At 39.9% G+C, this 17,855-nt stretch overlaps 1 long non-coding RNA gene across 1 annotated transcript; it reads right to left on the bottom strand.

Annotated features, from left to right (window-relative positions):
- Nucleotides 1-489: 489 nt before the first annotated feature.
- Nucleotides 490-16,618, bottom strand: LOC118494833. The gene is made up of 3 exons (XR_004897038.1): nucleotides 16,594-16,618; nucleotides 866-869; nucleotides 490-584 (listed from the first exon to the last, which is right to left on the bottom strand). It is a non-coding gene; the product is annotated as an uncharacterized LOC118494833 (long non-coding RNA).
- Nucleotides 16,619-17,855: the final 1,237 nt, after the last annotated feature.

Raw genomic sequence — 17,855 nt, 5'->3', positions numbered from 1 at the left:
CAAAAATAGACATTAAATATCACAATGAAAGTACAACCTACTGCAAAATAATAATCACACTGCATGACAGCAAAATGGGTGAAAGAAATGAAAGTCAGAAATACACGCAAACACTGAAAAATATGTGCAGCAGAAAAGCACTGCACTTCAAGTTAACGTAACACACAGGCTCCAGGCCAGAGGGAGTGCTAAGTAGGATAAGCTGAATAAGTCCTAGTTCCCTCTTGGGAAATGTTTTTCTGGCAGATCCACTCCAGACTGTTCTTTTCCATCACAGAAACAGTGACTTGTGGCATCCGTACACTTACAGAGCTGATGTGACTGCTCATGGCTGAAGCCAACCAACCAAAATACAGTATCCCTCCTAATCCAGCACTGCTTCCAACAGTGTTACAACTGCATCTCTAGCTGTGAAGTCAGAGGAACTACACCACACATTGTGCACTAATTTAGCCCTTGGAGTGCAAACTATAAAGTTTTGGTTAGTCTCGCATTGCCAGAGTGGCTAGTGCACACAGAATTCTGGGATGGGATGAAAAACATCCTCTGGTTTATTGGCATTTCTTTAAACCAATCACAATCGTCTTGGATGGCGCTAAGCGCCAGACGCAGGTATGTTGGGAAGGAACTTGTTTTAGTGGAATATGTGCACGTAGGGAGGCGAGCTCTGGAATTAAAATGGCTGTAGAGTGTGTGATGAGAATTTTACTCTAAAAATTCGATATAAATATAATTTCAATGTCGGTTCTAGCTCGGAGGATTTTTCCCAAATTGACCGGAGTTTAAAATGCCAGTTATGGATCATTTTATTTCTATAGTTTGTAGCTGACTTAACAAGCTGACATTGGCTGTTGAAACAGGTGACGTCCCTTACGTTCTAAAACCAGCCACTAGCGACTTGACAAGCTCAGTCGCAGGCACCACCATCAGCCGGTTTGAGTTGAGCTGAGACGGGCCAATGGACACAAAATGTTTGGAGCCAATCAGTGGTAAGCAGACATGTTTCTAACCAAACAGTGTTTGTCGTTAGCTGCTGTCTTAGCTGTAGCCTGCTAGCTACATATACACCATAGATGAGAAAAAGGTCATGCATGTGTGTGTCAGTTCCAGCCATCTGTCAACCAGCTGTGGAATGATGTCTCTCTGTTGCTCTCTCACTCTCTCTCTCTCTCTGAGCTAAGTGGTGCAGAGATGCTTCATTGGTAAAAAAAAGAAAAGAATACTCTCTGAGGAGCTTAGCTCACTGACAATTTATTAACTCCTGACACACACACACACACACACACACACACACACACACACACACACACACACACACACACACACACACACACACACACACACACACACACTATAGGGATGGACTGATATGTTGTGCTCAGTAGCACTGCATTTGTAATAGTACTGTCTACATTTCCAAAGGCTGCTCTACATGGTGCTGCCACAAGTGCACTGATTGACGCTGGACTTAAAAAGTATATTAAACATACTGCAGCTATATCTAGTGGTAAGTACTAATGACTATTGCCAGAAGGGAACTGTCAGGGCCTTTAGATATGTCTTGAGATAAATCACAATCAAATATGTGAAGCATGTGTCATTGTATATGGTTTTAAAAGTCAAAATAACCCTTCCCAACACCACTCCATTCTCTTCTGTATTGCTGAGCTGTCAGGGAGCTCTCTCATTGGTGGTTCTATTGTTTTAGATATTTAGTGATATTAGAAATAACCAATAACATTTCACTTCTATGAGGGGGATTCTTTTATTTAGAACAACCATTTTCAACAGTTAGAAGTCCTAAGGGAAAGCTATCAGCAGCAACTATGATGGAGGAGAGTAGATATTGTTGCTGGCTTGTTGGCTGAACTTTAAAGCAGCTATAACCACTATTTTTATATTAACAATGCAACACTGACTTGTGGTAGTGATGAGCCTATAGGGAAAATATTACCTGACTCTGAAGTTCCCCCCAGCTCTACAGAGCTTCATAGTGTCAGCTTGTTGTTTTGTTTTTCTGGCACACAACTTTACTGTTTCGATTCACTCTCACCGCAGCAGGCAGCTTTCTTCAGCAAAAAGAGCATTTAAACCCGCATTCCAGTACCTGCTCGGAAACAAACAACAGACAAACACGCCACTTTGTTCAAAGGCTTTTAGCAGCTAAAGAGGTATTTCTCTCAATAATTAGTGAAGACCAAACAAGGAGAGTGAATATTGGACTTTAATTCCTCAGATCCTCCAAATGATCATGTTAATCTGTATCAGCTGGATGTGTAAATAGGCAACTGTTTGCTAGCAAACCGCCATCTCAACTTAAAAAGTAATAATCTCAATGGTGTTTTTACAGAATTAAAGTGACCCCCAAAAATGTATTTATCCTCACCGTTGTGCTATTTATCAATGTAACGTTAGATTGTTTTGGTGAGAGTTGCCCAGTGTTGAAGACATCAGCTTTAGAGGTCTGCCTTGTGTCCAATATAATGGAACTAGATGGCATTCGGCTTGCTTGGTGCTCAAAGCACCAAAACAATACATTTGAAAAACTAGCAATGTCGCTTAACTAAACTCATGACCCTGTTACTCAACATAATCTACAGGCCTGGTTGTGAGCAGTTTCATGTAGGAACTATTTTCTTTCTACTAGTGCTGTCAAACGATTAAAATATTTAATCGCGATTAATCGCATCAATGTCATAGTTAACTCGCAATTAATCACAATTAATCGCACATTTTTATCTATTCTAAATGTCCCTTAATTTCTTTTTGTCCCATTATTTTTTCTCATTTCAATGCTCTTATCAACATGGAAAAGGCCTACATGCAGTAACCATGGACTTAGCTATGGCTGCTGTAAGTTTGTTCTTAGTTGTGGTATCCATGTGCTTCTGTCTGAAGCATAGACTGTTAATATTAATATACAGTCTATGGTCTTCAGTCATCCATTGTCGCCTGGCTTTGACGAGGGGGCGGAGGATTGACATCAGCTGTGTGCTTGGCCATCAAGTGGTATTTCAGACTGGACGTGCTGCGATGATAGCTCAGTTCACAACGACAAAACACACAGATCACTTTGGTCTTGTCAATGGAACCATTTGGCAACTTTCCATTCAGAATCTTATTGGCATCCATTTCGGCGTCTCGCGCCTGCCATCCACTCAAAACGTAACGTTAGCCTACTACTCTTTGGCCGGCTCGCACGCCCAAACAAGTGTGTGCAGCGTGCCTGTTGTTTTGTTTCCGGTCTAGCTAGATCTGGTGTGGTGTTGTAGTTTTTCTAACGTTACTAGTTGTTGCAACAGCATGTGAAAAAAACTACAAAGTTTGCTAGGCCAAAAAGAACGTTAATCTCGTGATAAAAAAATTGACGCCGTTAAAATGGGTTTGCGTTAAAGCTGTTAACGCGTTTAACTGACAGCACTACTTTCTACCCAACAAACCCTGCTAATCAAAATCAGAAAAGGTTTTATTGCCATAAGTACATTTATGTGGAATTTGCCTTGGTGAAAGGTGCATACATAAACAAACGAACAAACAAATATTAAACATTAATATAAAATAAACAATAAATACAGAAAAAGAAATGTATACATACAAAGTAACTGTTGCATAAGACCGTATAACCGTATCACTGTGCAGAAGGAAGCATATTCATGGAGAAATTGAATCCAATTCCACTGCTGTTGGTTTCACTGCTACGTGTCCATCAGACTAGTGTGGCTCATTTACACTAACGCCTGAATCTGTATTTTACCAGCCAATCTGACCTTGCAGAAAGCTGAGGAAAAACACCAGTACAGTATAAGTCTGAATCATGGACTGTATGTATAATCAGTACACAAAGTCAAATGATTTAAATCTTCTAATGTAGCAACCCTACCTGACCCTATAGCTTTAGTTTTTCACCTGCACCCTCCTCTTTCCACGTTAGCGTCATTTCCTAGGTTGGATGTGCGTACTATACGGCAGCCCCACAGCCTTTGACCGAACAAAGTCATGTTAAACTGACTTCTTGTTTGCATTATTTTGGAATATTTATGGGTGCCAATGGGTAGATCATTCATCATGTTTTTTAGTTTAATTCCAATGAAGTCTACCGTCTTATTCTCACTTAAACACGCCTGTTCACCAGGTTCACAATGAAGCTATTCATTGCATATATTTCACACTTTTAAAATAGAAGATTTAATTAGTTGGATTCTGCACCTTGTATCCCAATCAATCCTTCGACTTTTACTGCTAAACATTCTCAGAATGCAGAAAGTACGGCAGATGAGCATAAAATTACAATACGGTAAAATGTAATGATAGATAACGTTTAATGTCTTCTGACTTAATCTTCTGACCAGCAGATAACTGTATTACAGAATATATTGTAACAGAACTTGTCATAAACACATTTATAGTAGTGTTCAGATCAATTGATTGTAAATAGTTTAATACTTTACACAGCCGTATTATTCCAGAGGTCATGTATTAGCCACATTTGCACTTTAATAACCTGCATTATGCTGAATAAAGGGTGAATACACTCCCGACGGCCTCATCCTTTCCTGACTGCCAGAAGCAGCATTCCTACATTTGATGTGTGAGATTTCCCCCTTTCTGGTCTATACATCCCTGCCAGTGATCATCTACTTCACCAATAGACCATATATTATATACCTAAAATCAGTGTTGGGAGTAACGGCGTTTAAGTATAACGGCGTTACTAACGGCGTTATTTTTTCGGTAACGGAGTAATCTAATTAATTACTTTTCCCATCGTTGCAACGCCGTTATCGTTACTGAGAATGTAAAATGGTGCGTTACTACAATTTGGTTGAATGAAGTGCGAGGTGTCAGGCTTTGGCTACACACATAGACTGTATATAAGAATGGACCAACAGATCCCGTTGCTCTGGACGGAGACCAGTGAAGGCCTTTAGAAGCACTTTTCCGGTGAGCGCTGAGCGTTACTGCGCAGCCTCCAACTGAGAGAAACGACGTAAATGTGACGTGAGCAACGTGTCTGAAAGTTGGAAGTCTTCTGGTAGCTGTGCCAAGAGAAATCTCAATCATTCCCAATCTTGCAGAGATGGAGAGTGTAGGTATATGTAAGGAGATAACATGGACACAGGCTAATTATTGCTAACTAAAATGCTAGTTAACATTAGTAATTAAACAGCTAATGTAAGTCTAAACTGCCTGCGAGCTTCTCCTGTACTATACAGTAATTCCTCTACTATGTGACAGTAAGTCGCGTGGTTATGACACAATCGTTAGCCTATTTTTACAAAAACGTCTGCTACGGAGCCATAACGTGAGGTACAAGGTAATGGAGCCTTTTATACATTGTCGTGTTTCTTTAGAAATAAACAATGGACAAATAAAGTCTTTAAACGTTTCAGATGTGAAGTTATTCACTGTCAAAGTGACACCAAAATGAATGGCAGTCAATGGAATGCTAACGGGGGGTGATCGCTTTGTAGCATCAAAATGGCGCCATAGGAGATTCGAGCTCTGAAGCGAAGCTTACCCCCTTGGCTACACATCAGCTGCCTGGAGAGAGCAGGGGTGGGGATGATGACACCATTGCAAATGCGATGATGATTGGCTGGGGGAGCGGATGCCCTGCTCACGCTGTCTCACTGCACGCTCTGACTACCACTAAACACAAGACAGCGACAATGGCGACGAGCCAGGGAAATTCAATGGTAGCGTTCTCGAACTGGAAGTACCGGCACTACTTCTCGCTCATTGAAATTAAAGGCAAGAATGTTTATGTAACATGCACGCTATGCCCAGGAAAAAAGACTTTATCCACGTCTGCCTCAAGCAACTCCAATCTTATGAAGCACCTCACATCAACACATGCTAACACGACACTTGTTGCTGCTGCTAACCCAACCCCAAGCCCAAATGCAGCTAGCGTGAGCTCCAGGAGACAGAGCCACTCTGTTAAAACAAGCAACGCTCGATTTTTCTGTATATAGTGTTTTTATTCTTCAAACAGTTAATATAAACATCTTTGACGTTAAAGATGTTATAGAACGTAATAGTGTTATAGAACATAAAAAATAACGTCACAGTTACTTTGCTGAGTAACTAATTACTTTTACAATGTGGTAACTGAGTTACTAACTCAATTACTTTTTGGGAGAAGTAATTTGTAACTGTAACTAATTACTTTTTTAAAGTAAGATGACCAACACTGCCTAAAATAGAAGTATTTTAAACTAAGGTTTAAGGTGTATTTAGCCGCTACAGAGCTCCAGGACGCCGGCTACCAGCGGCAGTTGTTTAGCCGCCAATAGGTGACTGTGAGCCGGCTACAGGCAGTGCCAGATGACGGTCCTTTCAGGGGCTGTGGTAGTGCAGTTTAGCTAGAAACAGTGTGGGACATGCGCCGATGACAGTTAAGTTTAGGCACCAAAACTGCTCTCCGGTTTGAGAGCGCTGTGTTTTACGTTGACACCCCCGTGTGCTATTTCATTTTGAGATTATTTACCACTGGATATTAAAGTTTGTAAATCAGTGTTTTGGCATGGCTGGCGGAGTGGAACTATATCCGTGGTATTTAAAAGGGGATTTAATTATTGCATGTTTCGTTTTTGTTGTGCATGATCAAAAAACATCCCCCCCCACCCCTCCCCCTTGTGCTTTTTCACAAATCGCACCCTGGACACAATCATTTCAGGCCCCAAATGGAGCAAGACTGGAGCTAAGATGTTACTCCAATCTACAACATCTGCATGATGGCCATATTTGAATGACTACATGGCCTGGCTTCAAACAACCCACCTGTTCTTCTTTCCAACACGACCCAGTTGACTATCAAGATGTACTTTAATTGGCAGGGCACGTGTCATTGGAATAGCCCTATATACTGTTCACACATAAGGAGTTGTCAAGGCAATGACTCAAAATAAACAACAACAGAAATGTTCTTTCAAACAGTGGGTGACTAATAACTACAGTAGCTAGTATAATGGAATAGTTCGTGGAAAAACCAAAGCTCTTTGATTTTCTCAACAAAGCCGCAGGATGAACCAAAATCGAGCCCAAGCTATAGATCCGATTCATTACAGCAGTGTGCCTACACTCCTTCCTCTACTCAGCAGCTGGGATGTTTCTCTCTTTGATAATACATATTTCATATGCTGCTCTTGTGGATCACATTCAACTTATTTTCAATTGCAAATCATGTTCACTGGTTCCATTTTGCTCCCGTGTGGGAGTGCAGTATTAGTGTGACGCTCTAATACCACAGAACAATGGGCAATTAGGCTATATCATTTTTGTACATATGTTATTTTCACTGTAGCTGACTGCATTCCGTCTTATAAAACACTAAAGAAAAGTCCTGTAAGTTTATTTGCAGTATATACCTATAAATTAACCTTCCAGTTTTCCACTATTATTTAGCACTTTGGGACTTTATTCTGATTCATACTCTATTTTTCTATTTTACTATGGTTTTGAGTATGATGTCACTTCCTGTCTTTGTTCTTTATTTGTCCTGTTTGTAACTCACTTCTGGTTAGTCACCCTGAAGAAGGCCTGTGTGCCGCAATGCATATTTTTTTTTTTTTACCTTTTTGCTATGCATCAGCCGCATCAATAAAGGTTTTTAAATATGCTCTTCAACAAGAGTACCTTGGTTCTTCCAGTATGTTTGAATTTGAAAAGAAAACAGACTTTATCGAAATAGGCTGTAATATTTGTACTGGCTTCCTAAATGACTTAGGATGAAATACATATGAGTTATGTCTGTGTCTGTTGACTGCCATTTCACACTCCCTAACCCTATTCTCAGATGCATTTTGGGGGATGGTTTGGGTCTAATGTGGATTTATGGGGTCCTTGGCAGATTGAGAAGCCCTGGTTTACTCCTACAGGTTTTCTTTTCAGTGCCTCTTCAAAACAGTTCCTTAAATCACAAAATAGGCAACTCATTTACATGACCAACATCTTGAACTCCTTTTAGAACAGACGCAATAGTGTAAAAAGAAACAAGGTGAGTATAACCTGCAGACATACACACTCCAACGTTGATGGATCGCGTGTTTCCGCCCTATCGGTGATCTACTCTTGCGACTAATTTGCTCTTATAGTGAGCGGGAGACCGACCGTTCCTCACACGTTATAGGTTACCGGCAGGACCGCGCGCGCTTGCATGTGTATTGTCGTCGTCCCCCCCCCCCCCCCCATTTAATTTGCAATGGACTTCAAATAGCTACCATTTATCATCTTTACAATCATCAGCAGGTAAACCTTGCTCTCTCTCTCTCTCTCTCTCTCTCACACACACACACACACACACACACACACACACACACACACACACACACACACACACACACACACACACACATACAGACACGCGCACACACACACACACACACACACACACACACACACACACACACACACACACACACACACACACACACACACACACACCAAGGGTCAACCACTTAACCCGCTTTAATCACAGGCGCCATTAACATCAACACGGTATTATGTGGAAATCAACACCGAGACATAAACTTGCTGTCGCTTTCATATTTCAAACTAAAATGCTCTAATTATCGTTCCGCCTCGCGCACTGACGTTATCACCGCGCAAAGGCCATTTATAGGCTGTATAATCAACATCTCTCAAACTAAAAACTTTCAATTACCGTCATTGACTTTATGTAGCCTGTCTTTTGCTCGGACTTCTTCTGTCTCTTTATCTCTCACACTTCTTTAAAAGCACAACTTTTCATTTGGAACATTTTGCCGTGAACTGCCTCATATGGGACATTCTTCATGATGTCCTCACACGGCGGTCAAAACAGCAATACGATTATTGTCCTTTTTTTTTTAGTTTGATTTATTATTAAGGAATAATTACGCACCATGCGCCAAATAAATACAAATAGGCTATTATCCAAGAAGTGCAAATGATATTACCCTTAATATGTTTTAGTATCATATCATTATTAAAACCAACGATACGTTTTAAACAGAAGCCGAACATATTTTTAAAATGTAAAGGCCCAAGGGTTTTTAGAGCATATAGCTAAACATGGATTGGTTTGATCATCACAGCAGATTGTACTAGCTGTAACAATGGCCTATATGTTTTAATAATAATAATAATAATAATAATAATAATAATAATAATAATAATAATAAAAAGTGTAGGCCGGAACATAAAATGAAAATAAAAATGCAATAGGTTACAACACAATAAATCCTATGGTATTGTTTTAGTTTGTGTAATTCATTGCAAAGCTTAACTGTCCCATTTCGACAATATTCATTCTAAGTCTGCGTGTGTGTGTGTATTGTAGACCAAAGTCGATTCATATTATTTTATTCATATTATTATTATAAATGTATTTATGCTACATCGTGATTGAATATTTTTTTTATTAGTAAATAATATAAGCTATCACATCTAATACCGCTTTTCCCAAGAATCACTTCTGGTTAGTCACCCTGAAGAAGGCCTGTGTGCAGAGCACACTGTCACAGATATGTAGGGCTAATCGTGAATGCTTTATTTCTGACAAATCAGTATAGGCCTACATCATCTTGCAAAAATTTTAATATCTCCAAAAGACAAGCAAAAAAACACACTGGCGTTACTTACAGCCCTTTTGATTGTGGTTAACGTATTTAGAGTGTTTTACATATAGGAATTAAACGGTTTACAGAATAAAATCGGTCACATCATTTTACAACCACCATGAGCAATAACTGTTGGCTTGAGATGACACGCTCTTGTTATTAACTTTGAAAGCCGTTTAATCCCCTCAACTAAACAGAGAGATTGGAAAACAAAAAATGTAAAGCAACAAAATCTCTTGGAATGATCCATAAAGCCACCGCTGACTCTCCTCTGTCAGGTAAACAGGATTTGCGCGCTCACTTAGGCACCGTATTCTTAGTGGTGTAGTCTAATGTATTGCAGTGGGTATACTGTACTGTAGCCTATATTGGCCACAATCTGCCTTTGGGGGAGATGGGGCATATCATAGTGTGTGTGTGTGTGTGTGTGTGGGGGGGGGGGGGGGCTGGGTGTCCTCCCCCAGGGAAGTTTTGAGCATCAACGACTTCATTTCCTGTTTTCGGATACACTTTTATATGCACCAATTTACGGTGGACAAACCTTTATTTAGCCTATGTGAAGGAGAAAAACACAGATGACAATTCAAAATATATCAACATTATAATGGAAAGTATGTTGTTGCGTGTCATTGGGCATTTTTAAGTGGGTATATGGAAATCCTGGAGCTTTCTTAGTGCGTATACCTGCGTATCACCTAGACTACACCGCTGCGGTGTTCTCCATAACAGGGGCGCGCGTTCACGAGCCCCGTTTAAAACCTTAATCGGAGCAATTTAGTTATTCAGCCACTTTTAGCTGCTATTTGTCACGCGCACTTTTTTCTTTTTCTCCGTCGCCTCATCCTCTCCGTCTAAATGCTCAAATCTGTGTTGAAATGAATGGATCAGACGCTTAATGTGTGTTTTCAGTCATTAGAGGACATTAGCGGAGCATGCAGTCTCGTGCCACTGATGGCAGCAGAAAATATCAACATGATATTCTCAAGCAATGTTTTCGTCTTAGCCAATGTGGTAAACAGGCTGGAAATAAAGCTGTTTAGAAATAAAAGCAGAGATGAAAAATAACGATAAGGTACATTGTACTGGAGCACTGTAGTTTATTTTTGACACATTTTGGAGGTATGGCCCACTTTACTCGAATATTTCCATTTTGGGAGACTTATACTTTTATTCCTCTGTATTTGTCTGTCTTCTGTAGAAATACCTTTGCAAATTAAGACGTGGCATGTAAAATCAAATCTGTCAGTTTTATTTGCCCCAGTAGCATCAATGGTTTAACAAAATGATAGGAAGTCTTCTAATATGTATTTTTAAATCGTGCTACTGTTTGCATCTAGTTCCTTCACAGAAATAATTACAGCATGTTCTTGTGAATGTTGCAGAGAGAGTTGCAGGCTGTTTGGTTGGTTTGGGACCTACCTTCAGTCCAGTCCAGTCCAGTCCGGGGGTGTCAGACTGGAGCCAGTGCAGAGCTGCTGAGGACTGCAGAGTGGCCTGGAACAAGACTGACAGACCATGGACACTCACACAAATCTTTTCAACCACAACACAGGCACCACAGACACGTTCCTTCGCTGATAAATGAAGGAGTGAGTGTATACGAACAGTCCAAGTATTCCTCCAGACTTATTGTATAAGGGATCCTAGTATCACTGACTGGTGAAAACCTCGTCCCTCCAGTTTATGCTGTTGAAGGATTGAAGGATTGCACGCTCTCCCACATGTCAGAGTCATTTTCCAATTCTGCACCATACTGTAGAACACTTTCAAAATACTTCAGATAATAACATATGCATCCAGCTAAAACAAGGCTACTTTTCTTCATTACCAAAATGGAGAAACAAGGTTTACGCCTAAGAGCGGTGATACATGGGTGGCTGTATTTGTATATTGTAACCACTATTCCCCACAGTCGATGTGAGCCTATAGGCTCTGGTGGCTCATGTTTTTAATTTCTTTTTTTGTTTCTCATTTCTTTAGTTGTATTGTGTGTTATTGTGATGATATTTTCACAGTTAAATAATTAACAATTGACAGTATGTACACAAAAGTAAATCCAGACGAATCACCAATTTTTGGGGGGGTGAGCATTATTTTCCGTCTCTGTGCAGATACGTGCAGACATATCGCTGCTGGTTGATATTTGTAAAAAAAAAAAAAAAAATAAGTTGCAGGATTCTCCTGGCCATTAACATGAAACCATAGATGACAACCATTTTATGCCATTTATGATTTAAGGGGTCTAAGTAATTTAATTCCACGTTTTGTTTTTGTTTGAGTTAAATTCAGACAAACTTATTTTGAACAATCTTAGAGTACAGGTTTTAGTTGTCTAACTAAATAATGGGATTTCACACATATTTTTTTTGGAATTATGGATCTCTCATTTATTGAATTAAATTGTCATTTGTGTGTATTAAAACATAAACCTCTATACACTTGTTATCTGTTAGTCTTTATGCTGCGTGTGTGCTGACTCTTTCCATCACTTTCTCTGTTTCCATGTGTGGTTGTATCAGCGTTCATGTTTCTGTACGTGTATGTGTGTGTGTGTGTGTGTGTGTGTGTGTGTGCATGTGTGTGAATGTGTGCATGCATGTGTGTGTGTGTGTAAGGGATATCCTCTTGGCCTTGGGAAAAAAATCTGCGTGCGACAGACTGACATAAAACAGACTGTGGCATAGAGCTTCCTCTCAACTAATGAATTCCTGATCACATTGACACACACTAACACACACTAACACACACACACACACACACACACACACACACACACACACACACACACACACACACACACACAAAAGCCTTTTTAGCTGCGCAGACCTTAGTCAAGGAGAGTGTCTTTTAAATCAGATGTTGCTAGGTACACAGTGAAAACGTTAATAGTAAGCTCAAACAGTAATACGGTGTTTTTAGCTTGACAAACTACATACTTTTCTTAATAGTAAACCTCTATGAACTGCATTATTTATTTGCTGCTAGTAGAGTAATTCATTACTGACTATTTACTGCATAATTAAAGCTGTTTCAGACGGAACCACATGATCTGGTTGCTATTTTTTCCTGTTGCAAACTCACTGTTCTTTGTTTTAATTGTATCCCAAATACAGAATATGTAAAACTAATGTGATTACATGTGCTGTTAGAACATTAAAGGCCATTTAGACTTGGCTCATGCAGAGTTCAAGGAGGTAATGAGATGAAGGAAGACAGATCATCTTTACTGCTGGTTTCATGTGAGGAGGCCTTCAAATGCTGTTTGTTGGGTGTGGAAATGGAGAAACAATGTTGGTTCAGTGTGCAGTGTCCTCTCTGACCAGCAGGGGGCAGAGGAGACTCCTTAGGTCCACTAGACATGTTAGAAAGTGCAAGAATACTGCTGCTGCTGCTGCTGCTGCTACCATTACCACCCCTACTTTTGCATTTACTACTCTTACAGCAACAAATACTGCCATTACTTCTACTGGTACAAGGACAATAGTATCATCTCTGCTACTATTACTACTACTACTACTGCAACTCCTAGCCTACTAGTAGTACTAGCAGGGGCGTAGAACAAAATTCTGGGCCCTGTAGAAAGGCATTCTCTATGGGCCCCTCCCCGCATCCAAAGCTATTCATTCTAGCATGTTTTTGGGCCCTCCTCACATGAGGGCCCTGGGTACTCAGTCCCCTTTCCACCCCCAGTCCGACACCCCTGAGTACTAGAACTACTTTACTGCTGCTACTGTCACTATTACTAATACAAGTACTGCTTCTACTAGAACTGTTACTGCTATCATGAATACTCAGGGATCAGTAAAAAGAAGAATACTGTAACTTATTTAGGTAGAAGGTAGAGTTGACCATCACTTGACTTAATGTTACTCAAGTAGAAATCAAAAGGTCATGCATCCTGATGATAATCATTTCACTGCCAACCTTCAGTAACAAACTCTCCAATTTAATGTTGGGTGACCATGTTGCAGAAGTCTTTTCGAGGAAAATAGGAAGTCAAGAAAACATACAGTAAATGGAAACCCTATAATCAACTTGACTTGTATCTAAAACCAAAGTAAATGACTTTGATGTCCTCAAACAAGTACAAGTACATGAAAAATCTACTCAATCACAACAAGTGTACTGTTCACCATTGGCCAGAGCTTATTCTCCACTGGCTTGAGCAAATATTGCAGATTTTTTTTTTCTTGAGCGCTATACAGATATACATACATATATATATATATATGTGTGTGTGTGTGTGTGTGTGTGTGTGTGTGTGTGTGTGTGTGTGTGTGTGTATCACAGGCTTTCAATCTACCAGACAATGGTTTAAACCTTATCTAAGTATGCAGATTTAAAGTGGATACATTTGGTCTTTTGTCCAAAAATAGTTTTAAGTAAGTACAGATAACAATTTGTGCCACATTCGAGGATCAAACAACACAACTACCAACACTAACACAAGATGTACAGTAGTTTCATGTGGTAAGACAACCTTGAGATTTTAACTTTCACGGTAAGTAACACTTGTATGTATCTCGGCATGTATGACCCCTCTTCTTGGTCAAAGATACCTACTATGTAATCCCAGCCTGAATCCGTCTTGGTCTCTCTCCATGTTTCCTGGCAAAATGCTTCTCAAAAATCTTTTTTTAAAGCCAACTTATAATTGATCATTTGCACATTAGCCTCATTTTCTTTTCTACCAGGAAACATTGATGCATATTGTCACATGGCCATTTACCACAGTCAAAAACTTAAGCTGGCATCAAAATCGTCACCCATATTATGCAGTTTTTTTGGAGTCAGTTTGACTCAGGGTTAAGTCATTTTTGCCACTGTCAGTTAACTGAAATAGAAAGGGCTGCCTGTGGTTTTCTATTGATGGGTTTGTTCAGTCAACGAGAGGCAACCATAGAGTGTATGTATAGACCAGAAGCTCTAAAGAGCTGCAGAAATGTGATCCAGTCAGTGTGATTGTGGTTGACTTTGGGAACACTTACATGGCTATGTTCGGGCACCTGAGAACCAAATGTGAGCTATATCATACATGGCTGCTAGAATTGGCTTGGTTTTTCGGACGCGAACAACGGACGGACATCTAGCAGCACCTGGGTAGGGTTGGTTCCATGGTTTGCAATTAGAATCAGTATGTATATTTGGACTGATCCTGTTATGTTCATCACAAGTCTGTTATGAGTCTGGCAACCAGGCTTCAGGCCGCTGTTGGGCTGAGCAGTTTTTAGCAAGCTGGGGACACAGCCTGGGGAATGATTGTATGTCATCTCATGGAACTAACTGTTACCTTTAATTGAAAACATGAGAAAATCCCAGTTGAATTCTTAACTTGCATAGGAAGTTGTGTCAAACCAAACCAGTAGAGGAATCAAATATCTCTTCTACTTTTAAAAAGGTTCGCAACAGTTAACCTGAAGCCACTTCTCATCTCCACAACGCAGTTCAAAAGGCAATTTCCGGAGCATATCAGAGGCTCCTTAGAGTTCCTGTAAACCTCTACCTCTCAGCACTTCTGAGACATCAAGGGGAAAAAAATGAAGCTTCAGTGGTGGGGGTGGACGACTCCCCCCTTTCATATATTGTAATATGTCCATTGCTTCCCCCAGTTATCCCTGCCCACTTCAACCAAAAAGCTGAGCAAAAAAACAAACAAGCTAAAGGTAACTTTAGTCTGATTTGTAAGTGTTTCTACCCTCAACATGCAGTTCCACACTAAATCCACAAAGCCTAGAATCCTTTTGTTAGAATCCTTTTTATTGGGGCTAGAACTAGTCTGATCAAACAGGGGTTTTAATGTAGGGCTCTCTGACTTGAAAACAGTCTGTGTTAAGGTCTGTGTTAATGAAACAGCTTACTTCAAAACTTAAGTTTAAATACATCTTAAAGAAACAGAGAGAGATTTGAAAATACCAGGATTATGTTTCTGTTTGAAGTTGCCTGACACACAAACTATACATACAAGCAAAAACATATGAGGCCACCACAGTGGTTTTATAACTGAGACATATACATGCACTCTTTCTCACAATCACGCCTGCACGCACGCACACACGCACGCACACACAAACACGCACACACGCACACACGCACACACACACACACACACACACACACAGATGTTAAGGAGGCAGGATAGTAGCACTGTTCTGGTTTAATGGGGTACTTACCTGAAACGGTCAAACAATAAATCTTGTAGTACAAAAGGTTTTTCATTTTTAGCTTGAGACACTAAACGCAGCATCACTTCATGTTTGGAAATCACACCAGTTCTTCTTGCATTCATATTTACAATTCAAATAAATGTACAAATGTATGTCTTTTTATTAGGTACGTATAGTGTTTTCTCTCTCTCAAGCGAAGAGTTTTTTTTCATATCAAAAAGTACGAAGTCAAGGGCAAATGGATTTGCAGTTAAAGTTATAGACCTCTGAATCCTGGACGAACCTGGCAGCCATATATGGGTCAGAAACTAAAATGCACCTTGATCATTGCTAAAACTAACCAAAACTAAACTCAACCTGAAAATAGGCAGAACTATAGTTTCGTCTCTCGGGCAAGGCTGCCCGACCTTATTGCCAAAGGTTGGTGGGGCTGTATGCAGCTTGAAAGGAATAACTGCAGACACTACTCTGGGCTGAAAAAAAAGATACCACCAACTATATTCTTTGGGTTAAAAATTCTTTTAATAAAAAATTTTATTAATAGTTTTTTATTAACAGTTCTCCTAAAAGACATCAGAAATGACCATCAGTCAACAATAGGACAGTAAAGCTCAGTGCTCGTTTGGTAAAAATGCAATTTTTATACTATCATTATTATGGAAAGCATAGTCTTGCTTTGCCAGACCCTCCTCCACAGCGCTGCAGAGGAGGGTCTGGCTAGTCCACACAGCATTCCGGGATGGGAGAAAAACATGCTCTGGTTTATTGGCATTTCTTTAAACCAATCACAATCGTCATGGGTGGCGCTAAGTGCTGGACGGAGCCACGGTGCCTCTGCAAAATAGCCTCGGGGAAAGAACTTGTTTTGGTGGAACATGTGTACGTTCAAAGGTTGTTTTAGTTGCGGAATCCCGCAGTTCCGGAAGTGGAATGTCCTGGATATAGACTATGGAAAGCATAATAATACATGTTATCATAGTCTGTTGTTTGCTTGAGCTGTTAGCTGTTTATTTTGCAGAGCTCTAACATCCTAACATCTAACTAAGATTAACAGCAGCTTAGCACACATTCATTACAACACTAGCAATTACCTTTTTTTAGTTCTGTGATTCAAATCACAATGGCATAGAAGAAGTCGTGTCAAAGAACACGAGACACTTCTATCCAGCATTGACAACCGATTATTGGAAAAAAATTCTTTCAGTCATTTCTTTGGAATTCTCAGTACAGAAGGTAATCACCTCTCTTTCTATATTGACCTTGTCCTTGTCTAAAAAAAAACAACTGATGATGTAATTTGATGGCTGCAATGTCATGCAATTGAATAATAGATGCTACTATTTTCCATGATAACACTCATTTGGTTTTCATGCTACATAAACCTAACCTACAAAGAGACACAGACACAGTCAGTTAGACCTTAGACATCTGTCAGTACATCTATGGCTTGAAGGTCTGCTTTATGAGCCACTGCACATACACTCGTACACAAACACATACAGAGAGAGGGGATATATCAGTTACATCTTTACCAAATTCAGTTAACCTTTTATTTCTTTGGCCAGAGACACAGGGCAAGAGCCAGGGGCCCATCAGGACACAACAAACACACATGCATGCACACAAAAAAAACCCACACACACACACAGGCCTGTGGTACACAGTAAATGAATTAACCGTGGTCCAGAACCTAGTCTGGACATCGTCACTGAGGCATCTGGTCAGCACTGCTTCTCTCTGCTGATGTCTCTCTCTTATTTGTCTCTTGTTTACCCAGGCCTACATTCTCCAGATAAGAACTGTATCTCATCGTAATGAATGCTGCATCTTTAAAACAAACAGGAAAAGTGAAACTGAAAGCGTGTGGAACTATTTTATGTGTCAATAATATTTCTGTTTGTAGTATTATTATTTTGTATTATTATTTGTATGAATAAGAGAGCAACATACAACTAGAATGGAACTTTTTGTTAACTTCAATGATCTCTATGGATAAATTGACTGTGTTTGGCAAATAAAGGGAAAAAAACTATGAATTGGATCTGCACATATTGGGATATAAGGTAATTAGCAGTTGCTAATTATGATA

Source organism: Sander lucioperca, chromosome 4, assembly GCF_008315115.2.
Source record: "Sander lucioperca isolate FBNREF2018 chromosome 4, SLUC_FBN_1.2, whole genome shotgun sequence".
Taxonomy (NCBI): domain Eukaryota; kingdom Metazoa; phylum Chordata; class Actinopteri; order Perciformes; family Percidae; genus Sander; species Sander lucioperca.
The sequence above is the reverse complement of the archived record's forward strand: the minus strand, read 5'-3'. Positions and strand labels throughout refer to the sequence as shown.